Below are 14,483 nucleotides of genomic sequence, written 5' to 3'. Positions count from 1 at the left end.
TCGATTTTATTTTTTTAAAAGATTTTATTTTTTTATCTGACAGAGACACAGGGGGAGGGGGGAACATAAGGTGGGGGGGAGTGTCAGATGGAGAAGCAGACTCCCTGCTGAGCAGGGACCCCCCCCCCAAACCCATGCAAGGCTGGATCCCAGGATCCTAGGATCATGACCTGAGCCGAAGGCAGACGTTTAACAAATGAGCCACCCACCCGCCCCAATCGTCAATTTTAAATTACAGTATAGCCTTTAAATGGAATTCTATCTTATAATCGAAAAGAGTGAGGTGGTAATTAACTACTTAATTGGGTGGATATCAAGATATATAGTTGTTGGGGCACCTGGGTGGCTCAGTGCATTGAGCATTCAAGTCTTGGTTTCCAATGGGGTCATGATCTCAGGATCCGGGGGTCAAGCCCTGAGTTGGGCTCTGTGCTCAGCACAGTCTGCTTGAGATTCTCTCTCCTTCTCCTTCTTCCCCTCCCCTTGCTTGTGTGCTAGCTCGTTCTCTCTCAAATAAAAAATTAAAAAGGAAAAAGATATATAGTTTTTTAGTGGGGATGGGGGAGGCAAGTTACAATGCCCTATACAGTATTAATTAATTCATATTTAAAAATGTAAGAGAAATACAAGTCAACATTTTAACAGCATTTTTATGGGGAGACAGGTGACACTATAGCTAGGAGTTAGTTCCACTCTTTCAGCTACCATATTTCTATAATATTTGAATTTCTAACTATAAACCTATATTATTTGGGAGCAGAGAAAATAGCATAATAATACTTTATTATCTATTGTGAACTTTGGGTATTTCTGAATTCTTTACTCCTTCTATAACTCATCTAGATTTTTCCAATTTTCAGCCCTAATGTCCAAAATTGTGTTTTTATGTCTTTAGGTCACTGAGCTATAATAACCCTCAAACTCTTTAATAATTCCCTTTGGGTATGCTCATTGGCATTGCAAACACAGTCTCTGTTTCCTTAAGTTGGCACCCAAAATTTGTTCTTCATTAGCAGTAGAATCTGGGAGTAGAGGGAATAAAACACAAATGAAAACACCTATTACAAATTTGGAAGGTTTTAAAAAGCAAATTCACATCTCTGAATAACTTTCTCACTCAGATATCCCTGGTGCTCAAGAAAACTCCAACAACCTTAAGGATAATTTCTCTGATAAGTGTATAAGTCCATGTTTCATCACTGCAAGTATATCCCCTAGATTCCATGTCTAATTTCTTCTTAAAAGACTTGGAAATACACACACACACACACAAAGGAAAACCTCTAAAATGTACTATTAAGACTTGTTGACTTTCCAAATACACTTGCAACTTTCCTTTCCTCTAATGAACACTTACAAAGCTTTCAAAGCATTTCCCACACTCTCTTACCACGCTAAGCACAGCATTTCTGATCTTATTAACCATAGGTATCATTGCACGCATTCATGAATTTACTACACAGGTGCACAACCCCTCCTTATGCAAAGCTCTTGCAACTAAGACGTTTAAATCATAGGAAGGCACTCTGAAGATACAGGTAACTTTTATAGGATCTTGCGTGGGGCTTATTTCTTATACTTCTAACAACCCCAGCAGGGTCTGTAATTAACACATTATTTCTGCAGAAAACATATTCACAGGAATTAAAGTTTGTAAGTAATCTTCTATCAGTTCATATCAGATTCGGGGGCAAACAAGTACAAGTCAAGGAAGGCTCTATCAGCAGATGAGATTTGAAAAGCAAATAAAAAAGTAATTATTTTTAAAAATTGGAATCTTTCAGGGCACCTGGGTGGCTCAGTCGTTAAGTGTCTGCCTTCGGCTCAGGTCATGATCCCAGGGTCCTGGGATCGAGCCCCACATCAGGCTGCCGGCTCAGCAAGGAGCCTGCTTATCCCTCTCCCACTCCCCCTGCTTGCATTCCCTCTCTCACTGTGTCTCTCTCTGTCAAATAAATAAATAAAATCTTTTTTTAAAAATTGGAATCTTTTAACTCAACATTGCAGATTAAGTCTTACGCATCTGTATGTGGGTGCCGCAAAGGATAACTGCATTGTTGTCCTCGATAGCTATAACTTTGAGTCCTTGAAGTCGGATTCTTTAAGTCTTTCTGTCTTTTCTGGGCAGTTGGGCATCCCTCCAACCACTTTGTGGCTGTGACTTCCTCTACCATCTTCTGCCCTGGTGACTTATTACGTTTAGTCCGCTGTTACTCCAGACAATGGGCAACCAAATTATTATAATTGTGTATGAAATTAGACTAAGTAGGTTTTACATAGGGAAATCAAAAGTTACTTTATGATAAGATGTATACATTTTGCTCATGTTCTTGATGACACGTATTTTGACAATTTGGAGGCTGTTTTATTTGCTGATGATTGTTATTTATATTCACAATCATCGAAATTCTTATCCTTTACAAATTAGCTCAAACTTCTTGCTCTAAAAAAAAAGTTTCATTTTATAGATGTCACCTGTTTACAGGGACTGATATCTTATGAAACCATGTTATTCTTTTCATTTATCATGTTATTCTATTCGTTTATCAGTGCCCTGGTGAGCCTTCCCACAGCTCCAATAATCAGTGCTCTTTGGCCACACATGCCACACTTATAACTGCAATATGTTGGAAACCTGGGGAGGAGTAGAAGGTCGTGACTAGAAATCAATAGAGGAATGTCCATGATGCAAGGTGTCAGGAGGGAAGTAGCCAAAGCTGGTAGTTTACTACCAGATGCTAAGAGAATGAGGTGATGAAAAGAAGAGTGTTGAAAACATAGGGAACCCAGAAACTCATTCATGTGACTCAGACATGAGAAAGCATCTTAAGGGCCTCTGATTCATCTTTTCAGCAAAGGTTCCAACACCTACCAAGCACAGGGGTAGGCCCTGGGGATAAAACAAGGAGTACAAAATGGTCCCCACCCTTGAGGGCTTACAGTTTTGGCAATTAAATAGACATAATGTAACCACCATATGCCTTGTCATAGCAGCACAATGTAACACCAAGTACTGTCTGAGCACAGAGAAATGGATGCCCAACAAAAACTGGAAAATCAGGCTGGCATCATAGAGACTTGCTCTATGGCCTTTCACTGACCACCTTCCATCTTCCTTGCTTGAGCACTCTGACACACTTCCACCACAGTGCCTTTGCACCTGCTGTTCCGATCCCCTGTAAAGCTCTCCTTCCAGATACCTACACGATTCACTCTTTCACCTCATTCAGGGCTCAGCTCAAATGTTACCTCATCAGAAAAGATCTCTCTGACCAGTTACCCTATCTAAATCCTAACTTGTCTCTACTCCCTATCTTCCATTCCACCAATCAATGCTCACATATTCTCTAAGAGGAAAACCTATCATTAATTCAGTCGTGCATTCGCTCACTCATTTATGGGCTCGCTCACTTATTTTTGCTTAATAACACGTAATGAAAACCCACTGTGTGCCAAGTACAGATCATTTTATTTTCCTCTAAATTCCTCAAAGTGCCTTGACTCCTTTCTATTATCCTTGTGCCTATCTATGTTCTGTGTCCGCTCTCCCAGCCTCCCACTCCAAGTTCCCTTGACAAACGGCTACATGTTTTTCATAACTCAGCTCAAATTTTCCTCATTAATTCATTCATTTCTGCTCAGGCACTGGGGAGGCAGTAATAAATACAACTTACAAATCCCTGCTCTCAAAGAATTTATATAAGATAAACAGACAATAAAGAATTGGACAAGATGATTTCAGATTGTGTTAAGTGCTATGAAAAAAAGGCCTTGCAAGGCAACTGTGGAGGGGGTTAAGAGAGAAACAATGTACATGTGTGTGCGTGTGTGTGTGTGTGTGTGTGTGTTCAGGCTCATGCACGAGCATGCATGTGTTATGGGGTGCAATGATCTGTACTCAGGGCAGGAGGGTTTTCATTAAACGTTATTATTAAGTAAATACGTAAGTGAGTAGTGAATGAGTGAGCAAATATGTGATTGAATTAATGATCTGGTTTTTATCTGAGGAAATATGTGAGCAGGGGTTGGCGGAATAGAAGGTAGGAAGTGGAGACAAGTTAGAAGGCTGGACTTCAGTAAAGAAAAAATAATGAAGGCCTGAACTAAGAAAGGAGAATAGAGAAGAGAGACCACACTTGGGACGCAAGTAAAATCATCATATGATTGAATGTAGAAGAAGCCAAGGAAGGAAGAGGATTCTGATGTGGGTAACCAGATTGGGGGGGAAGGGGTGCCATTGACTGTAAGATAAAACCGGGTCTGGTGAAAAGGGAGGTAATCCATTCTGTGTTGTACATCTTGGGACTGAAGTTATCTTTGTAACAGGTGGCAACAACTAATAAGTAGTCACAAGTGTAGAACTATGAGGGAAGTCAAGGCAGAGACATGTTTAGAATAACATGGGTGCCTTTCTCTAAATGTATTAGAGTAAGAAGACAAATTTTAAGGATAATTCAGGAGGTCAAGAGGCAGAGAGAAGCAAAGGAGACTCCAGTGAAAACAGAGAAGCAAGTAACAGAGTGAAAGAGGACAATTAGGAGATGAGCCTGTGGGAAGTAAGCAAAGAGGGAGGGATGGAAGGAAGCTTGGAAGGAGAGACTTGGTTAACAATAATACTCCAAAATATCGAGAAAGATAACGATAGCTAAGAATTCCGATTTATTTTCTTAAGGAACTGTAACATGCCAGGGACCATTTTTGGCAATTTGCATGGCTTGATACCTTCCACTCTCACAACACCCTTGTGCAGTAGAGATTATGATGATCATTCCCGCTTTATGGATGAGAAAATGAAGCCAAGAGAAGTGAACGTGCTGTCCAGGCTGACCCAGGAAGCAAGTGACAAAGGCAAGATTTAAAGTTCAGCCTTCCTGCTCCAGAGCCCACGTTTGCACAGACGGAGGAGGGGGCTTTATGAACACACTTTGTGAGGCCAGTTTCCAGACAGTAGCAGCTCTGTGGCCTGGGGAGGTGAAAGGAAGGTGAGGGAGGGGGGAGAGCAGATGCAGGCAGACTGCTGTTTACAAGAAGCTCAGCTCCGAAGAGGGATGGAGTAAGAGCTGGAAGGGAACACCGGAGTGGCAGAAGCTGTTTTGTGCTTAATGATCAAGTCTGGATCACGTGGTCTTGATCAATTCTGTTTACATCACACTTCAGAACTGCTAGAAGAAAAATGAGGGGGCTGGAGGAAAAGACAGGCAGATTACTTCCCGCTCTGAGTCTACGATTCCACAACTCTGAAATTCTCTCTCAGTGCGGCCAGATGGAAGATTTCACTCAATAAAATTAGTTGGAAAAATAATCTCATACACTTCGAAAGACAGATTGAAATAGAAACCTAACTGCCTCTTTATTTGAGTTTCCTTAGTTTTTTACCATCCTGGTCTGTGACACTTCTTATCCTGATGAGAGAGGCTTGAAGTTTTTTCTGCCCTTGGATTTGGCCGGATGACATACTTTTTTGCTTTCTTTTCGAAGCTCAAGAAATAAGGAGTCAAGGTCATCTGGGCTCATATTCTTTTCCTCCATTGCTTTTCACTTTTGTGATGTATACTTCCTTCTACAGGAAAAAAAAATGGAATGCAAGAAGTTATAGAAAAACCATATTGTTTCTTTCACAATTTGTCCTAATGGCATCATGAGTGTGGTTTCCTGTCATTCCCTCTCTACTGTATCCCTTGAAACACCTCAGCTCCGCTCCCAGCTCTTACGCTAAACTTCTCTTTTCCTTCTCCTGCCGTAACTGACTGCAGCAGACATATGCTGATTCTGGAAATTATACTAGCCCTTCTTTTTTTCTCTACCCTCATTTGCACAAAGCCCTTTCTCAGCACACACCCTTCAGTTTATACATATTTGTAATTTTTTTCCTATCTCTGTACAACCTTTCTATCTCTGATTGCTCCTTGTCCTAGCCACACAATGTCAGTTTTCCATTATCCACCAGAAGGTCTGTAAGATGGGGGAGAGATTGGCTATAAAAAAAAATATAGAACTCATTTCTTTTCTGGCTCTCCGATGTGTTTTCACACTTACCAAAATTGGTATATACCCACTTTTGGAAAAATCACAACACTTCAAACAAAGTAAAGCTATCCTTGGAAGGCATGTCTCAAAAGGAATTAGGAAGCTGTCCACTTAGCAAATCTTTGCTCCTTCCTCATTTCTATTCTGGGCACCCCTCCATACAATGGGTGAATAAGGTTATCTCCTAGACAAATGCAAATAATCTTCCTAGAGAGATCTTCATTTTCCTCTCTAAAACATGGCATCTTTCTAGCTCGCAATTCCCTAGAGCAAGGTGATAATTCAAGTGTTTCAGGTTCAAAGGCATTCTCTCAAAAATTCCTGATGAGCTAGCTTCAGACAGGACTGGGGGTAAACAGAAATGGCAATGATATCATAAGTGAATCAGGTTATAATGTTAATAAGAAATGGAAAATAAGAAGTGTCTGTCTAGTATCGGTGATTGACTATTCACATCTTCCTTGACACATGTGAATCCAAATCCCATCATTCGCAATAGTAGTTATTTTGGCAGACTTCTGCACCTGGCAAAGATGAATGGAACACAGATAAAGAATCTCTGTCAGTACTGTAGCCTGTCCCATGATAGCACCTCATTATAAAAAGACCTACAACATCTTGTGATAGCAGGCAATACTTTAGATATAGCAAAAATCTTCATAGCTCTGAATCCAAATAATGATTTGCACTCTTTATCTTTATAGACTATGTTTTGCAACTATAAAAGATTTTAGAATAGTCAGCAATAATCTGGGGTAACCCAAGTACTTTTTTATACAGTAAGCAACATTTTTGAATATTGACAACTCTGATGATTCTAAACCAATTTAATCAACTTGATTGGGCAAGTTTTCCTTCTTACAAGATCTTACAAAGATCTTATAAGAGCCTTCATTTTACTCTTGGTAAAAAAGATTTTTTTATATTATCTGATACAATAAAAAGTAATTCCTTCATTCTATTTTTCCTTATTTCTGATTTTTCTTCATGGGAGGGGGGAGCAGAAACCAAGTGTTAAACCAGGAAAATGTTACATCGGCTAGGAATATGGAACTTTTTAGGTTAAAACAATTAAACGGCAAATAAACAGGGCAGATGTTTTCTGTCTATTAAAATGTTATGTCTACTTTTAAGAGGCTAAAAAAACCAAACAAACCCTGGAATATGTGTTTCATGCCCTTCAATAATGTGGATTCATCCATATGTGAGATCCACCTGTGAAAAGAACAATTTCCCCTAAGTGCGTTTCTGCATGGATCCATTTCCTGTATTCCTGGGACAAAATAGTTTCTGACTTTTTGACAAGACCAAGCTCCTAGAGCTTCTGATACTCTGTCCTAGTGGTCAGTGGGAAGAACTTCTCTTTGCTTTCTCTGGGGGAAAAGGCCAGCGGAACTCCCCTCTGTTCTTTTCTAGTGACCTACTGTCCTTCCGCACTCTTAGCTCCCAGGGGTCCTGCCAATTGGTTTTAATCCAATTCCAACTTTTTAACTGCAGTCTTGGAAAAGCAACCTAGATTTTTATAACTTGTTCCTCTTGTTTTATAAAACATGAGATTAAAAGATTATCATAAGATACTGACCTTCGAACACCTAAATGTCCTCGGCCATGCTTTTATCAGCAGAGTCTAGGAGAGTACTGTGGTTCTAAGACCCTTTGAGAGACAGAATCTTATTTCTGAAGTGGATTTGGACCATATGCAGTACATACAACAAAGTTGTGTTTTCCCACTGCAGTGGAAAACATCTGTTTTGTTCATGGATTTGGCTCTAGTTGCTGGAATAACTTTCCAGATATTTTAAAAGCTTAAACATCTGCAGACTTTCTGGTCTTCTTTGGTCCAAAAATTGGTTTACTAAGAAAATGTGTGGGTCTGTGACATAAATGAAAACAAAAATGTTTCTCTTAACTACTTCATAAAACCCAGATATTTTAGATGTGGCCTCAGATCAATGGCATTCTATAGATTTTTTTCCTAAGACATGTACACAGGCATTTATCCATGTAATCTCTTTGAAAGGATTATAGTGTGAATAGAAAATCATTCCTATTTTTCTCAATGCAAGGAATTGTTACTGCTAGACTATGCGTCATTGTCATTTCCCCAGCTTTTTTGTCGACTTTGTGTAAATGATATCCTGGTAACATATGAGTATGTCCAGCACATATTTGATGTGCATTTCTTTAAGGGTTTCTAATGCATGAAAACTATTTTATGCACTAGGAAGCTTCTACCCTGGCCATTCTTTGTAGTTAGCTTCCAGCTATGTTTTGTTAGTGTGATTTGTTTGTTTAATATTTGCATAATTTAAATAGACTATTTTTATCCTATTCTTCTATGATCCACTGTCAAACAATACTCCTTTTTTCTGCCTCTTTATTACCTACTGACTTCACTCTGGGCTATTTTTCCTAATCCTTTTGAATCTAAATCCTCTATGTTTTAGTTTCATTTATGAGTTCTACTCAACTTTTCTCCTTCCTTCTTCACAAAATCCTCCAGGAGATGATACTCTCATGTCCACTATAATCCAGAAATGCAAATGTTTAAGAAGGAAATTCTAAATAAAACAGAACAAATCTATTGTGTATTAAAATTCAGTATGTATTTCCCTTTCTGAAGATTTGCTAACCTTTTATATGTCTCTTTATTTCATGTTATACGTAAGTTTCCAAACATCAAGAATCTGTTTTGGGTATCTTATTTTATTTTTTAAAAGATTTTATTTATTTATTTTTGAGAGGGGCGGAGATAGAGAGAGAGAGAGAGAGAGCGAGCCTGAGTTGGGGAGAGGGGCAGAGGGAGAAGCAGGCTCTCTACTGAGCAAGGACCCTGGGATCATGACCTGAGCCAAAGGCAGACACTTAACCCATGGAGCCACCCAGGCTCAGTATCTTTTAAACACTGAAGTTGGTCAGTCATTTCTAATTAATACTTTTTAAATTTATCCCCTAGATGTAGACTTCATCTTGTTCACCTTTGTATGACCAGTGCCTAGAGAAGAACAGCTGATAGGCATGAAATTACCATTGGTTAAATAAATCTGACATTTCTGGAGGGGAGATGGGATGGTATTATGTCCAGGTCACTATGTTAAGTAATTTTACATATATATATATGGGTGTGGGTGTGTGTGTATTTATATACACACACACCCACACACACACACGCACACCGTATGTATCTCATGTAATATTCTCAAAACTCTGTGGAGGAGGTATTATTACCCCCATTTTATAATCAAGGAAACAGAAACTCAGGAAGGGAAGGAAATACTTTACCCAAATGCACACAGATAGAAGGTTCCCAATTATTAAAGTCCAAAGGTAGTCTCTTTGGATAACATAAAAAATAAACACGACCCAGACAAACTCCTTTCTTTCCCATTTCTCTCTATTGTAGCTGATCCTAAGGAAAACTTTAAAAATAGAATCAATCTTCAATTTTTTTCTTTCCCCTCAAGACCTAGGTTTTGGTGCTCAAACTTTTTGATTTATCCATCCCAACCAACTCCAAAAAGCTTCTGCTGTGGACACTCCCTCCCTCACTGTGAGCCTATGTGCCTTGATCTGTTTCCTCAGCTATCCTCAGCTATCCTCATGCTAATGTCCAATTACCCTTCATCAAATCTGGTATCTCATTTCTTCTTGCCTAGTAGGTAACTATTCCTCCCTAACATTGAAAGCTAGAAGTGTCTAGAATTACCTCGTTATAATTTTTATGGCCAAAACATCACTGCAGTTATTGTAATCAAAAGAAGTGAACTTGGTGGTGGTAATGGTGGGGGTGGGATCGGGGACCTATGTGGCTCAGTGGGTTAGGCATCTGCCTTTGGCTCAGGTCATGAATGCAGAGTCCTGAAATCAAGTTCCTAGTTGGGATCCCTGTTCAGTGCGAGTTCAGAGTGCCCCTTCCTCTCCCTCTTTTCCTGATCTCTCTCTCTCTTTCTCTCATTCTTAGACAAATAAAATTTTTTAAAAAGAAAAAAAAGAAAGGAAGAAAGAAAGTGAACTTGGGGCCTGGGTGGCTCAGTCAGTTAAGTATCTGACTTCAGCTCCCGTCCTGGTCTCAGGGTCTTACAACTGAGCTAGCATTGCATAAACCTCCCTGCTCTGCAGGGACTCTGCTTCTCCCTCTCCCTCTGCCCCTCCCCTTGTTTGTGCTCAGGAGTGCATGTGCACTCTCTCTCTCTCTCTCTCTCATGTAAATAATTTTTTTTTTTTAAAGAAAAAAGAAATGAGCTTAAATTGAGCTGAATAAAAGTTTAGGGCAACACCTTGGCAGGAACCTGGTTTCTACCTCCAGTGAAACTTCGGGAGACTAGACTGACCTATCCTTTACTTCCTGAGAGGAATCCTACTTGAGACACACAAATGGCTTTAAATTTCCTTATGTAACTTCCATCTTGAAGTCAGGATTAAAATTATATTCAATGATAAGGTCCAAAAGTAAAAACAGAAATAAACCACCAGGAAGTTTAGTCATTATTGTGTTATTTTGTTGAATTACATATACACACACCTCAAAGGTACAGTTCTCCCTAGAAATTAAGATGCCTGCTTTTCTTCATACTTACATAATTTAAATACATTGCCTTAATTATTAATTCATTCCACACAAATAGCTTTACTTACAGGAGTAATAACCAAAATTTTTAAACACATGCTATTTTTCAGCTACTTTGTAGACGGTTTACAGCCTTAATGAATTAAGATTGCTTTGGGCTCTATGGAGTAAAATATCCTATTACAATCTGACAAAACAATAGTGAAGCATTTCATTATTTCACTCAAAAACAAAGTCTGGGTGTAGGCTCTTTGAAAATAGGACAAGAGTCTCAGTAGGACGAAACACACAGGTTCTCGCCATCTTTCCCCTCTGCCAATTATGTGATTGCACAATGACTGGAGGATCTTCTGCAGTATCGTGCAGTCCCCCAAACCTGCAAAAGCAGTAAGAAAGGAGGTATTATCCTTAAGGGACTTTCTGTTACAGGGAAGGAAATCTTTTCCAAGAGGTCCCGGATTACATCCCCCATTTCTCTTTGGCCTGACTTGGTTCACATGCTCTCCCCAGGAATCAATGGTGAAGGACAACAGGATTGCTATGACGCAGTAAACCGCACCCCCCAACCCCACCCGTGAACTTCCTCCTCATTATCTCCCAAGACCACAGTGGAAATAAGCAGTATGTTTGCACTGATAATAGAATTTATAATGACTGCTCTTAATAGAATTATTACACTAGTTTGCTATTTGTCAACCATGGCCACAGTCTAGTCCCACAAACGTATATCAGTTTTATTTTAGTAGCAAGAAACAATAAGTATTGTATAGATGGGAATAGTGATTTAGGTAAAGTTTTAATTAATTCTTCTGTCATTTGGTCCAAACTGGGACCTGAAAATTTTGCTGAGAGCGTTCCTACTAGCAACTAGGTAATAAAAACTGGTCCGTGTGCAGCTATTACAGGAATGTCAGAGAAAAGTGCATTGCTAACATATGTGAAAACATTGTATCTGTCAGTGTAGTACTCCGTTTGAATTTATTGTGCTAGTTTCTTATACTTCTTATATTTACCCAGAGTTCCAACTTCTTACTTCACTCAGTCCAAACATGGAAGGTGGTAACTCTGCTGTCATCTACGTGTAGAATGACAGAACATTTCAGCCATTAAAAAAAATAATAAAAATAAAAACACAGGGACGCCTGCGTAGCTCAGTTGTTAAACATCTGCCTTCTGCTCAGGGTCCTGGGATTGAGCCCGAATCAGGGTCCCTGCTTGGCAGGAAACCTGCTTCTCCCTCTCCCTCTCCCACTGCTTGTGTTCCCTCTCTCACTGTCTCTATCTGCCAAATAAATAAATAATCTTTAAAAATATATAAAACCGGGCGCCTGGGTGGCTCAGTGGGTTAAAGCCTCTGCCTTCGGCTCAGGTCATGATCCCAGGGTCCTGGGATGGAGCCCGGCAGGCATCGGGCTCTCTGCTCAGCAGAGGGCCTGCTTACTCCTCTCTCTCTGCCTGCCTCTCTGCCTACTTCTGATCTCTGTCTGTCAAATAACTAAATAAAATCTTTAAAAAAAAAAAAAAATATATATATATATATAACCTTTTTTAAACATCATGTAACTTTAAAGCTTCACTATAATGATTTTATTTAAGGATTCTTTTTCACTTACGTTGTGATATTTTCAAGACTATATTCCAGTAATCTATTACTGCATAACAAGCTACCCCAAACTTAGTAACTTAAAACAAAATAATCATTTATTTTGCTCATGAGTCTGCAATTTGGGCAGGTCTTAGTCAGAATGGCATGTTTTGTTCACGCCAGCATCCGCTGAGGTAGCTTCCTGGGGTAGAATGTACTTCCGTGATGGTTCACTTACACAGCTAGCAAGTTGTTCTTGCTTAGCACAGACTCATCTGGGGCTTTTGGCTGGGTGCAGTGGGTCCTCTAAAGATGAGCTTCTTTGTGTGAGCCTCTCCGCAAGACTGCTTGTGCTTCCTCATGACTTGGCAAACAGATTCCAGAAACTAATATTTCCAGAAGTTAATATTTCAAAAGGAAGTTGAACTATTGGTATCTTATGGCTTAGGTTTAGAAACTGTCACATTTTTACTTCTGCTGTATTCTATTAGTCACACAAACCCGACCCAGATTTAAAGCCAGCAAACATAAATTTCTCCTTCTAATGAGAGGAATGTCCTTCCCCCCACACCCCCCAAAATAAGAAAAAGAAAGAAAGAGAAGAAAAAAGTGGCCATTTTTAATTGCCATAGACTAGAAGGAGAATCTGGTTCTCTTTTCAAGGTTCATTCCTATGGAAATTCTCTATTCTTTATAATATAGTAAAGACAAACCTTAAAGATTCCCAGAGTTGTAAATAAAAAACACAATGAAAATAGAGCAGAGTTTAAGGATAGAAATACCATAATTTGGGGCATTAAAAATATTCTCTATTAAAGTTTTAACTGGAAACAGCAGTATTTTCTGATATCTAAAATTAAATTGTATACTTTATATTTTATAAATTATGCTAATGGTAGGTATTATTTTAGATAATTTCTTTGGGTTTTGAGTATTACAGAGTCATAGCTTGATTTTTTTTTTTTAGATATTTGGAAATATTTTCTCATGCAGAACTGAGATTAAGAAAAATTTCTAATTATAGAACTCCAATTTTTTTCAAAGTCTTTTTTGTTGATATCACCTTTACCCTTATAACATATGCTGGGAAAATTATGCTTATCACATAAGCATATCACATGTTTTTAGACAAAAAAAATCCTATTTATGTGAATTAATTTTTTCAAGATTATTAAAAATATTAGCAACAGAATCAGGACTCAACTTTAGTACCCAACCTTTTCTACTCTACTCAAAAAATTGGCCAAATTTTCACCATGAAGCAATATTTAATATGGTGCTCATGACTAAAAGTATATTCCTTGCTTATATGTCTTTGTTTTAATTAAATAATTCTTTTTTTTTTAAGATTTTATTTATTTATTTGACAGAGAGAAATCACAAGCAGGCAGAGAGGCAGGCAGAGAGAGAGGAGGAAGCAGGCTCCCTGCTGAGCAGAAAGCCCGATGTGGGGCTCGAACCCAAGACCTGGGATCATGACCTGAGCCGAAGGCAGCAGCTTAACCCACTGAGCCACCCAGGCGCCCCTTAATTAAATAATTCTTAATTGGATATTTTTTCCTTTTAAAAGGAAACATTATAATTATGGAATTATGGAATCTGTTAAATATTCTAAAACTTTATTTTGATATGTAATTATAAGTAAGTGAACTAGAATGGGAAGTTTATCTATATGGAGTTATGTAGAACATAGCAGATAACTTCTGATGATAAATAAATGAAAATTATTACTTTATAGTGAGAAAATAGTATTAACTCAATAGAAGGCACACTTAGGTAGTTTTCAATTAACTTCTTATTTTTATGAGGATGATAGAGTTGGAGTTTATAGAAATTGAAAGATTTCATGATACAGTAAATGACAAATCTTATAGGTTTTTCTTCTATTTATTATTTTGCTGCTGAAGAGAATGGTTTTTTTTTTTTATTTGTGGGAAAACTCTATTCCATAGTTTTATAGGCATCGTTAAAATTGCTTGTCAGTTATTCCTCAACAACAATGTGCCAGGTTAGGCATGAGCAGTCAAAGCAATAAAATGAGAAATAAACAAACAAAAAAAAATGGTGTGTATTTGAACTGGTAATGTCTTTCCTTCTTCGGATAAACTATTCAGAGTTTCTAGTACTGTTAGTCAGAAGACCACTTCCTTCTTGGACATTTTGACAATAGTTGCTCCCACCTCACCCCATCCCCCAGCTCTATTGCTTCTTCTCAGTCTCTGATAGTCCCTCTTTCTACCTGAAAAGTGTTGTTATCTGCAATGTTGCTCCTGGTCCTCTTCTATTATAATTCTGTATTTCCTG

Source organism: Lutra lutra, chromosome 8 (assembly GCF_902655055.1).
Source record: "Lutra lutra chromosome 8, mLutLut1.2, whole genome shotgun sequence".
NCBI classification, from domain to species: Eukaryota; Metazoa; Chordata; class Mammalia; order Carnivora; family Mustelidae; genus Lutra; species Lutra lutra.
This window is presented reverse-complemented; position numbering follows the sequence as displayed.